Here is a 12,934-nt window from a genome sequence, read left to right on the forward strand (position 1 = left end):
TATTACTAATTAATGTGTGTCTCCAGAAAGCATTTCAATTAATGGAAGGGGAAGCAACTCTCAGGTGTGTTGGATGAGAGGCTAATGACTGCTGTTAACATTTCAACTGGAGAGTTTACATGTGGTTGAAAATCTATACTATGGATGCCTTAAGAGAATACATGTTATTTTCAGTATTTATTGACTGCCTACTGTGTGCCAAATCTTCTCTTGGCAGGCTATTTCCTGAATGAGCTCATAACTTACTCCAGGGATTTGGCTATGGAAGTAATTTAATGTGATTGGACAGAAAAATGACTCCATTCATCAAACTGATATATTTACAAATTAAAATATATGAATCAGGATTTATGCTCCTATAGTTCGTTTATTATAATAAATATTAGAAATCTAGTGCTCACTTCAGCAGTACATATACTAAAATTGGAATATATATTACATTGAAGAGTAGCATGGCCTTGTACAAAGATGACATGCAAATTTGTGAGGCATTCCATATTTTTAAAAAATCCATTAGAACTCTACATCTAGGCTACATCAAATTAATGAATATTTTAATAAAGAAAATGTCATTTTAAAAAATTCACTTTCAAGTCATTTAGCTTAAAAGATTTGTCCCAAATCTACCCATAATTTGAGAACATATGTACAGGCTGTGTTTTCTTTGGAATTTGACTGTTGTGTGAAGTGATTATCTGGTAATTGAAACAGTGCAGAATTTTCTTTACTTTGAAGTGCATGTATGTTTGGTCACATTTCTGCTGAGGTAGTACAGTGTGATCATTTTCATTGCTTTTCTTCTATTAATACTGCAGAAACTTTTTCAATAAGAGAAGCTGGTTGCAATCTCAACTTTAAAATAGGCAAAGAACTTTCCATGCAAAACAAAATTCTCTTCTATTTAGTTGACCAGAAGGAGGCTCTCTTCTACCTCCCTGTATGAAGTTAGACTAAAAACTTGTGAACTTACTTCTTCTAGGTGGTTCTAAAGTGTCCCAAGCTATCTCTGTCATTGGTGGTAGAAGGGGCAGCACCCTGAAATTTTCCCTGGAGGAACAGAATTTAAATTTGCAATCATGGATAAGAAGTGAGTGTTAAGTGTTCTTTCCTTCCAGCTCAGTCATATATTTCTCTTCTAGTTGAATAACAATTAATAAAAATGTTAGGATAAAACACTCCCCATTAACTTGGGCTATTTCAACATTCCTTAACTTAATTTTTATGGCTTTGTTTTTCAAGACTGTCTTTAAATCTCCAATATGATTTTTAAGAGTATTTTGAAATGAATCAGTAAGGCATTTGGATTTTTAAAAAGTATAGTTATGCTTCTACCTACTTATCCCTCTTTGTATATATGTATAAGTAAGATACAGCCTATGTATCTATAAGTAAGAGACATTTCTCATGTGTATAACATAGGATAATCTCACTCATCCCAGATGCTCTAATTACATTGCTTTTATCAATAAAGAAGCCACCCAGTGGCAGGTATGTGTCCCAAGGGTATTAGACACAGCTTTGAAAAATCAATAAAACTTGTCATAGGTTGAACTGTGTCTTCCCAAAAGATAGGCTGATGTCTTAAACCCAGGGATCTGTGAATGTGACCTTTTTTGGAAATAGATTCTTACAGTTGTAGCCAAACTAAAATAAGGTCACCAGGGTGGGCTCATAATCTAATATGACTGGAGTCCATATAAGAAGAGGAAGACACTGTGTGAAGGCACAGAGACAGAGAGATGCGCAGGAAAGAGGGCTGTGTGACAAGAGAGGGAGAGACTGGAGTGAAGCCGCCGCAGACCTGGGGGCACCAAGGATTGTGGGCCCCACCAGGAGACAGTGAGAGCGCCCCCGCCAGGAGACAGTGAGAGCGCCCCCGCCAGGAGACAGTGAGAGGCAAGGAGCGACTCTGCCTCTTCGGACCCCTTAGCAGGCTCCTTCTGACACCTTGATTTCAGAACTTTTGGCCTCTAGAACTGTAAGAGAATAATTTTCTGTTGTTTTAAGTAAAGAAAAAAAAAAAAAAAAGAAGCCACTAGTAGATTCAGAATACTGAACAGAAGGTCCAAATCCTTGAGAGTAAAGAGGGGTGTGAAGATGCAACCGTCACTGTGGGTACACAATCTGCCGTATGATGTCATGAGATCATCTTGAACCAATGGATTTTTGAGTGGTCATCCCTCTTCATTGTCTTGGAGGGCAGTTTATGTGGTTGTTGCAGAAAACAGCATTGTTGCTCTTTTGAGAAGCCTTTCCCTTTAACGATGGAGCAGAGCTAGTTATGAAATACCCAACTGTGACTAATTTTGGAGGAGTAACGTCTCACATAAATTGTCTCCTGGAGATGCTGTTGGAGCCAGTGAACAGCAGAATGATGATGAGTTTATCTGTGCTAATTGTGCCTTTGAGGAATTTTTTTCTGGACAGAGCACAAAGCAGATCAATGATGCACTTCTCACCTCTTTGGCATGAAGATTCTGATTGTTGATAACTGTGGTAGGCAGAATAATGACCCTGAACATCTCCATGCCCTAATCTCTGGAACCTGTGAATATGCTGTTTCATGGTAAAAAAAAAAGAGCTTTGCAGAGGTAATTCAGGTTATAGATATTACGATGAGGAGATGATTGTAGTGGGGCCAGTCTAATCACATGATCCCTTAAAAGCAGAGAACTTTCTCCAGCTGGAGGAAGATGTAGCAGAAGGAAAAGCCAGAAAATTCCAAGTGTGAGAAGGAGTCTATGCACTGTTGGTCATTCTAAGATGTCAGGGGTCACATGTGAGGGCTGAAAAGAAGCTTATAGAGCTAGGGCCATGCCTCATTGACAGCCTGTAGGGAAATGGGGACCTTAGTCTTACAACTCCAAGGAAGTGAACTCAGCCAACAACACAAATGAGCTTGAAACCTGATTCTTCCCTAAACCTCTGGGTAAGGAGTACAGCCTTGCCCTCATCTTGATTTTAGCTTGGTGAACCACATAACAGGCTTATGCCCTACAGAAACTAAGATAATGAATTTGTGCTGTTGCCAAGTCACTAAGTTTGTGGCAATTTGTCACAGTATCAGTGGAAAACTAAATCAGAAAACATTTGGAAGAAAATGGTGTTTGTGTTGGATTGTGACTTTGGTAGTGGACTGTTACAATGAATCATGCCTCCATGAATCTAGTCCAGTGACTTTGGGCTTTAGCCACTGGATATTAACAAATGTAATAACAACAGAGACATGACAAATTTATTTGTTTCCTATTGACTTTTAAACAAATTACACAAATTTACTGGCTTGAAACAAAACAGACATAATTTCGTAGATCAGAAGTTTCACTGGGCCAAAAGTCAAGATCTCAGCAGGACTGCATTCCTTCTAGAGGCTCTAGGGGAGCATCTATCTCTTTGCCTTGTCCAGCTCTGAAGGTCCCTTCATTCCTTGGCTTATGGCCCCTTCCTGCCCCTTCAAAGACATCAATATAACATCAATTCCCTTACTCTTTCTTCCTTCTTATAGAGACTCTTGTGATTACATTAGGACCATTAGCATAAGCCAGGCCAATTCTTCCACCTCACCGTAACTTAATCACATATGCACCATCTCTTTTGCAATGTAAGATAACATATTCACAGGTTTGGAGGCTTAGAGCAAGGGTATCTTTATAGGGAGCATTATACTACCTACTCCTAAAGTGTTGCTTTGTGTGTTTATATTCTTGGAATGCTCACTCTTTGAATTGCCCCTCTTGAAATACAATTTCTGTACTGTAGGAAATCCAAGCAACCATGTAGGGAGGCCTCCACATAGAGGAATCAAGGCCTCAGGCCAACACTCCTATCTGACCTCCCAGCTGGCAGCCAACACCAGCTCCCTTCCCTGTAAGCATGGCCATTGTAGACCTTTCAACTAGCCCTGTACCCTACCCATCACCACAGAGGTGGAACTGCCTGCTCAATGCAGAGAATCATGAAAGATAATTAATGGTAGTTGCTCTTTTAAGCTCCCAAAGTTTGAGAGTGCTGTGTTATGTGGCAATGGACAATTGAAATAATGTTGTAGTCCCTTTTATAACTACCTGCTGCTGCTAAGTTGCTTCAGTTATGTCCGACTCTGTGCAACCCCATAGACCGCAGCCCAGCAGGCTTCCCTGTCCCTGGGATTCTCCAGGCAAGAACACTGGAGTGGGTTGCCATTTCCTTCTCCAATGAATGAAAGTGAACAGTGAAAGTGAAGTTGCTCAGTTGTGTCTGACTCCTAGTGACCCCATGGACTGCAGCCTACCAGGCTCCTCCATCCATGGGATTTGTCAGGCAAGAGTACTGGAGTGGGGTGCCATTGCCTTCTCTATTATAACTACCTAACTACTTGAAATAGATGAATTCTGATCTGAGGAAGATGGGTTCTTTTTCAGGCATTCAGGTGAAATAGATGACACAGGTCAAAATGCATACAGTCAAGAGTGCAGTGCCCGGCACATGGTTAAGTTTAGTCACTCAGTCGTGTCTGGCTCTGTGACCCCATGGACTGTAGGCTTCCCTGTCCATCACCAATTCCTGGAGCTTGCTCAAACTCATGTCCATTGAGTTGATGATGCCATCAAACCATCTCAACCTCTGTTGTCCTCTTCTCCTCCTGCCCTCGATCTTTCCCAGCATCAGGGTCTTTCCCAATGCGTCAGTTTTCGCATCAGGTGGCCAAAGTATTGGAGCTCAGCATCAGCATATAGTAGGTGTTGTAAAATTATAATTGGCTTTTTCCAAGCAGTCTTTCTGCTGCAGACATTTCCACATGCCTCCTTATTGAAAGAGATTTCTCTCTTTTCGAGATGTATTTGATTTGGCATATAATGAAGTATAATGTATTACTTGATAATTTTGCTTGGTGGCCCATAATTTAAAGTCATAAAGTCTTAACCTGAAAAATATCTATATTTGTTTCAAAATATCATTTCTCAGAAAATACATCATAACTAAAATTTTGAATATGAAGTAGAGTCTTACAGTTCATATTGTTTAATTGTACTGTCACACAAGAATCTCTTTTCCTTAGTTTGTTCAATTGCTGTAAGTGACTTATGAAAGTAATATAATTATAACTTGTAATCATAAATGCATTCATAGATTTCATGGAGCAAGCTGAATATGAAACTGTTCATTTGGAGCCAAATTGATTACCATTTGAAAACAGTAAATGGAGTAGCTGATTAGAATACACTGAAAAGAGTCATGATTTAATTTTTTATCACTTAGAAAACTCTGATGCTATGTGTCTTAATGGCAGTTTTGAGGGGCATAAGGATTGACATGTTTTCCTGAGCTAAGTGATATGGCTGTGCTGACTCAGCGAAAAATGCACATTTCAAAAATACTTGAAGTAAGTGATACAATGCAATGTCATGTGATCAAAATCACCACCTGAGTATTAAAAATGTGAGTGAAATTTATAAGTAAGGTTTATTAAGCTCATTTAAAGCAACACACTGTGAGATTTGGCAGAAATCCAGCTTTGTGGAGGTTTTCAAGTTTTCATAGCAGTACTTGAATGGGTTAGGTTCACGTTGTGTTCAACCTGCTTTTCTTTCTCCCCACCTTGGAATCTCCACATTGAAGCTAGAGATATTTTTGAAAAACTCACAAGTCTGTCAATCCCCTGCTTAAAGCTCTTTAGTGGTTCCCTGTTGCTTCCACATAAAGCCTTTGCTCAGCATATAGGGCTCTGCTTGATCTGCTACTGCTGATCCTGCAGTCTTATCTCTTAGTGGTTTTTCTTTGCTTCTATGGCTCCAGACCTGGAGAAGAACTTATAATTTCCTAACCTCTTTTCTCTAGGCACCGCAGCCTGGCTATTTGCAGCACATCTGTAAAACCTTGTTTAAGTGTCACATCATCCAGAAAGATTTTCTTGACCCTCTTCACCAGGGAGCCTAAGAGAAATACCCTATCCACTTGAAGTACCTGTTTTACTCATTTGCTAGCACTGATCAAGCTATATCACAGTTGTTTCTTTCTTTCTTTTTTTTTTTTTTTTACAATTGTTTCTTTAATTGTCAACTTCCCTCAATTGAGCACAAGTGCCTGTTGGGAATATTGTCAGGTTCACAATGGAATCAGATGCCATGTACAATGCCTGGCACACAGAGGGACCCGAAACAAATTCACTGAATGAAAAATGGATATATTTGTTCAAAGGGAACAGGGTATAAAACAACCACCATCAGTGCCTGGCATTTAGTAGAGACTGGGTGTATGCTCGCTCATTCACCCCTCATCATGGATCAACACCACAGGATTTGTCGTTAGGCGCCTGCCATTTCCCACTGGTTTACCATGTGTTATTTACAAAGCAGTGAGCTGTTTGACTGTATGGTAACACCTTATAGAGCAATTTTCTTGGAATAAAATAGGCTGGATCTTTGAAACTGTAGCTTCTCATTTCTAGACCTTGGCATCTTATGACTTTAAATGTGCTTCCTTTTGGGTCTGGCTGGCTCCTTTCAGTTTAGTTCTTAGTCCAAATGGTTTCTTCTTAGAGAGCCTTTCTTGACCACTTACTTCAAATTCCTCCCCTCTCTCCTGTTTCCAGCTGATTTCAGCTATTACATCAAGTGGATTTAGTGCTTTCCATACTTATCACTCAGAGAAGGCAATGGCACCCCACTCCAGTACTCTTGCCTGGAGAATCCCAGGGATGGGGGAGCCTGGTGGGCTGCCGTCTGTGGGGTCGCACAGAGTCGGACACGACTGAAGCAACTTAGCAGCAGCAGCATACTTATCACTACATAAACTTATCTTGCTTATGTATTTCTTTTGCTTATTGACTATTACCACCTTACAGAATGAAAGTCTGTGAGGAGACTTACCTGGTGACGTGTCCAGTGGTTAAAACTCTATGCTTCCACTGCATGGGGTATGGACTTAGTCCCTGGTTGAGGAACTAAGATCCCACATGCTATGAGACATGGCCAAAAAATAAATAAAAATAAAAATTGATGCAAAAAAATCCATGATGAACAAAGAATAATTAAAAAAAAAAAGTCTATAAGATCAGGGCCCAGCCTGTTGCCGCAGTGCTTTGAACACTAGCTGGCATGTGGTGGGTGAATCCATGCATGAAGAAACCTTGAAAGAAAGCTTCCTCCAGCATTACCCCATGGCCAGTGTCCCTCAGAATCATCTCAGCTGCCATTATACAAACAAGGGTTCTCATCCGACAAATATTCAAATGCACATGTGAAGTGATATACTTGATACAATTTGTACATCCTATGATGACTTTCTATCAAGTCAATAGAACAGATGGCCAATAATTGTTAGTGACTTTCACTGGGGAAGAGAGAAAACGGCCAGATGATCTTGTGTAATCTATTAATTTTGGAAAGTACTGTGGCAAAATAATAGAGTTTCTTTTATTTAAACAACATGAGTAGGGGCTTCCCTGGTGGTCCAGTGGTTGGCATTCTGTGCTTACAATGCAGACGGCATGAGTTCTATCTCTGTGGCGGAAATAAGATCCCACATGCTATGCAGTGCAGCCAAGAAAACATAAAAACATGAGTAATATGAAAGCTATAATAAATTTTCTAATAAAAATATGCTAATAAAATTAGCTTTGGGGGGAATACCTAGTCATCTTTTCTTTGATTTTCTTGAGTGGCTTGTGCCCTAAACCCTGAAAGGAGGGCAGTACTGAAGGGGAAAACCTCTCTCTATGGCTGATTTCTTTCTAATTGACATATTGGTTGGTGAGATAGGATTAGAAAGCCATTCACTGGTTTGTAGTAATCGGTGGGTGAAGTCACCATGCATCCCGGTCTCTGGTGTGTCACAGAGGATATTATAGTCCATTTTGCTCCACACAGGTGTTTTGGCTAAGATAGCTCTGTAGCTTCAGCCTTTCCCAAGATAGACCCCAAGGTCGAAATATGGGGAAAGAGTGGGACAAGTATTAGGGAACTTTACTAGTACTATAATGTAGCCAGTGCTCAGTTCAGTTCAGTTCAGTCTCTCAGTGGTGTCTGACTCTTTGCGACCCCATGAATCGCAGCACGCCAGGCCTCCCTGTCCATCACCAACTCCTGGAGTTCACTCAGACTCACGTGCATCAAGTCAGTGATGCCATCCAGCCATCTCATCCTCTGTCGTTCCCTTCTCTTCCTGCCCCCAATCCCTCCCAACATCAGAGTCTTTTCCAATGAGTCAACTCTTCGCATGAGGTGGCCAAAGTACTGGAGTTTCAGCTTTAGTATTATTCCTTCCAAAGAAATCCCAGGGCTGAGTGCTAGAGAGTGCTAAATCCATTCAGCAATTTTTTTGACCCCCATCTAGTCTCCTTTATTTGTTCTTCAAGTTTATCAGAACCCATAGGGGAAAAGATGAGAGAGTAGGTTTTCTAGACCCTCCAACACCAATAAGTTCATTTCCTTCATGAATGGGAATGTTTCTTTGGTTTCTTAGCAGAAGAAAACTTTAGGGAATATGAGAATTACATGTACTGACTTCAAAAAGTATTGGAATGTAATTTCTCTAAGTAAATGAAATGTGTGTAATTTAGAAATGACTTTTTATTTAGAACCTGAAGTTGTGACCTTTAAATGATACCTATATTCTATAGTATTCATACCATGTAAAATCTGGAGCTAGGCTCAGTGAAAGGCTGTATTTGACAAAAGTCAGCAAAGCGTTCATGAGCAAACATTTCTGGCTGTCAACTATTAAGTAGTATACTGTTTCTCTTTATTTTCACTAATTCTGTACACTTCTGCAATGTGATGGTGGAAAGTGCTTACAATAATTGTTGGGCTTCTGTATTTGTTTTAGGAAATTTACACCTCAAAAACATCAAAGTGCTGTTTCATAGGTAGTGTTTCCATAAGTCTAGAAATTTAATACATATCACTATCATCACTTGACTATAGAAAAACAGAAAGTATAACAAGGTTGTCTCATTATTTTCACTGTAATTTGACCCCACTCTAAACTCCTGCTTCCCTGGTGGCTCAGACTAGTAAAGAATCTGCCTGAAATGTGGGAGATCTGGGTTCGATCCCTGGTTTGGGAAGATCCCCTGGAGAAGGAAATGGCAACCCACTCCAATATTCCTGCCTGGAGAATCCCATGTACAGAGGAGCCTGGTGGGCTGCAATCCATGGGGTTGCAAAGAGTTGGACACGATTAAGGGACTAACACATACACACTAAACTCCTAGGGCTTTTGCAATCTCATTTGACTGTAATTCAAATTTAAACAAAAGGCCAAAATACTTTGATATCTAAGAATGTAACGTAAAAACCTATTGTAAGCTGACATTAAACTCTTTTTCTGTATGAAGATATTTCAGTTTTCCCTGAAAGTGTCACTTAACCAATGAAGGGCTACTCCCAGTAGGAGATGACAAAGGGATAGAATGTGACAAATGCTACCTTGTTTTAGCAAAAATCTCATCTTTTAAATTTCAAAAATAGGATATACCAAAAGTTATCTAAAATTTTGGAACGTGAAAGCTTTTTAACCCAAATCATAGTATTGATTATTTCAGTTAGGCCTAGGGCGTTTCTTATATAGCCTTCAGTTCTTCCCATCTTCTGGCTATAATATGCAAGAACACAGATGAATAAAGGTACAGATCTTTGTTTTTCATTTTCCTAGGCTTACCGGATCAGAAGTTAAACCTGCCTATTTCGCGATCTAATCAATTTTCTTTGGTTTAACACCAAGACTAATGCCTCCCCTTCTTAGGCTCTTCCAGCTTATTTGAACTTAGCATTTTAGTCGTTCACATAAAGCCTTTCATGCCAGTTTTATATTTGAAAATGGGTCCCAGCTGCTCTGGCTTTCTTAATCCCTTCCAGAAAGGCGTATGTGACAGCATCTCCCCTAGGGAGGTGGCAGCTCCAAAGCTTTCTCTCTAGGTAGCAAAAGTGCTAAGCCATACACTATTACCCTGCCTACTTTCTGGCTGGCTAAGTAGATCAATACATGTTTTATATTTCTTTATGAACAAACACAGGCACATAAGAGCAGTGTGTCTCTATATATTTTATGATTATGGAAAATGTCATTCAGTTGGTATTTTTAAAACTTCTGTTGGGTCCTAGTACGTAGTAAGGATTCAATAAACATTGAATGAATGAATGTGTGAAGAGATAAAAGTATTGAGCAGTCAACGTATGTAATTCTCTGAAAAAGTTTATGTATTTCACCATGTTTTACTTATAAAATAAGGTTGAAAGCTCTTAAATATTTGACATATATTTTATTAATCCAACCAAAGACCTAAACAGTGATGGCTTTGTTTTTTATCTTTTTTTAATTTTATAACCCTGGCTTTGAACCTGCTTCTTAAGGATATATTATTAAATCACTCAATTTCATGTTTAGAAATTTCTAAACCAAAGAATTCATAGGAAAATTTTTGATTTGAATACTTATGTCTATACATGCCATATAGTAATTTGCTTCAGAATAAAGTTATAATAATGGACTCCATCACTGTATTCTAGATTACATCAGTAATATATATTTCATATTCAGAGTAGATACTTACATTCTTCAAATAAGTGTAGAAAAAATTAATCAATTTGGAATAATGGGATTCAAACTCTATTTTTGAAGCTTAAAAACAGTGCAGAACCAGGTCAAAATTGTAGAAACTATGACTGTGAAAGGAATTTATCAAAATGTAGATAAAGTAAGCATCTTGAAACTTTAACTCCATGTCTGAGACAACAGCAAGTAGGCATTTCGCCAGCACTAATTTGTGTTTTCTATTGATTCAAGCTTTATTGGATATTTTGCTGTCTCTTCAAGGGAGGGTGTAAGGAGAATACAGAATAACGAAGCCTCATTCCCGATAATGTTATGCCCATGAATCACATCACATCCTAGCTGCGGTGCTCAGACAGTGCAGAAGCTCAAGCCTCTTTCCCAAGTATCTTAGGAAAAGGTATCTCTCCTTATATATGAAGTTGAGACTTGTTTTATGTAATTGCTCTTTGGTATAATTACATTTGAAAACTTTAGAATGCACTCTCTATTTTAAATACCTTCTTTCATAGCTGAAAAGAATTTTCAAGTCAACATAATCGTAAAACTTAGACATCTTTTCTTTAACATTTTAAATGAATAAAAGATCATTCTCTCTATCACTACTTATTGCTGCTTGTCTACCCTAATTGCACACTCTGTTTAAGCACATTGTTGAGTGAGGATAAAAAACAGTGCATAGTATTTGTGAAGTAAATGCATCAGGATATTGTATGTTCAAGTGAGCAAAAGAAATTTTTGAAGATAAATGGAGTGGTGATCTCATTTTCCTCCTTATTATAGGCTAGCCTTAACAGTCACGGTGTTTCCATGACCATCTGAGCAGCTGATTTACATTTCTCCTTCCCTACTTTTTTTTGCCTTGCTTGACATAAATGACATAAAGGGTATTTGTCTAACTCACTGTTCACAGGGGTTGGCTTCCTATTTTCTCTGTGATTAGAAACACCAACTCTTCCTTTTCTTCATCAGTATCATCTACTAGGTGTCAATACAAAGCCTTTAAATATAGTGCTTTGCAGAAGAGGCTTTTAGATACGCGGTTACCAGAGTTAAGAGGGTGGCCCCAGGTACCCCTGTACAAAAATGTACAATTGTTGCTTAATACAGCTATTGACCATGGCTTCATTTTATTTTAGTAAGCCTTAGATGAGAAGGGAAAATAAGCTGAAATCCTGATGTCTCACCTCACTGTGTGTCTTTCAAATGGATTCAATGAGGGTGGGACTGTTAGTGCAACAGAGTGAATAGAACAGCAGGGTGGTATGAAAGATGGAAAATGCATCCTTAGGGTATCTCAAGGGGACTGAAAATAGGTAATAATACTCTTTCATCAAAAAAGAAAAGAAGGAGTCATATATAAAGTTCATAGTATCCAGCTGAGCTATTATTAATCTAATAATAAATATTATTACATTTATCTTGACTTATAAGTAACTTTTGAATGGATCAACACAGAGGTAAAAACTGTTTTAAAGCTGTTTCTCTATCTTTCTGGAGTAAGATGGAGAGGTGAGTCTGTTTATGTTCTTGCTGGTTGAGCCATTTCAGCATTGCTTGGTTTTTACCTGGTTTATTAGATTTTCACCTTACTAATGGAAGGTACTCTCTTGTGGTAAACAGGAGAAAATGTAGGTTCATTTTTAATCAAACCATGTGGCAGCTGAATAGAACAACTCTGACCTTTCTGTTTTCACCAGGTATTACATGTAGGTTAAAACTAGGGGCAGACAGTGTTATGGCTGAATACTCAGGAGTGATGGACAGAAGGGAAAAAGCAACCCGAAATATCACGAATTTACTGTGTTATTATAACAACAGGCTTTTATTTTTTTTTTTAAACTTGCAATTTTATATTGGAATACAGCTAATTAACAGGCTTCCCAAGTGGCTCAGTGGGTAAAGAATCTAGCTGCAATGCAGGAGACACAGGAGATGCAAGTTCGATCCCTGGGTCAGGAAGATCCCCTGAAAAAGGGTAAGGCAACCCACTCCAGTATTCTTGCCTGGAGAATCCCGTGCACAGAGGAGCCTGGCGGGCTATAGTCCACAGGGCTGCAAAGAGTCAGACACAACTGAAGCGACTGAGCATACAGCACAGAGTCCATAAACAATGTTGTGATAGTTTCAGGTGGACAGAAAAGGGACGCAGCCATACGTGTACCTGTTTCCACTCTCCCCTAAACTCCCCTCCCATCCAGGCTGCCACACAACATTGAGCAGAGTTCCCTGTACCCTGCAGCAAGTCCCAGTTGGAGATCCATTTTAAATATAGGAGTGTGTACATGTCCATCCCAAACTCCCCTCCATTCTTCCTCCACTGGCCACCATAAGTTCATCCTCTAAGTCTATGAATCTGTTTCTGTTTCATAAATAAGTTCATTTGTATCATTTCTTTTTAGAT

The 12,934-nt window shown here is 39.0% G+C and overlaps 1 non-coding gene across 1 annotated transcript; it reads left to right on the top strand.

Moving 5' to 3' along the window:
- Nucleotides 1–393: 393 nt before the first annotated feature.
- Nucleotides 394–503, top strand: LOC147371291 (U6 spliceosomal RNA). The gene has a single exon (XR_015165019.1). It is a non-coding gene; the product is annotated as a U6 spliceosomal RNA (small nuclear RNA).
- The last annotated feature ends 12,431 nt before the right edge of the window (nt 504–12,934 follow it).

The sequence above is a fragment of the Bos grunniens genome, chromosome 5 (genome assembly GCF_055505025.1).
Source record: "Bos grunniens cultivar Pamir isolate PY7600 chromosome 5, Bosgru_T2T1.0, whole genome shotgun sequence".
Lineage (NCBI taxonomy): Eukaryota > Metazoa > Chordata > Mammalia > Artiodactyla > Bovidae > Bos > Bos grunniens.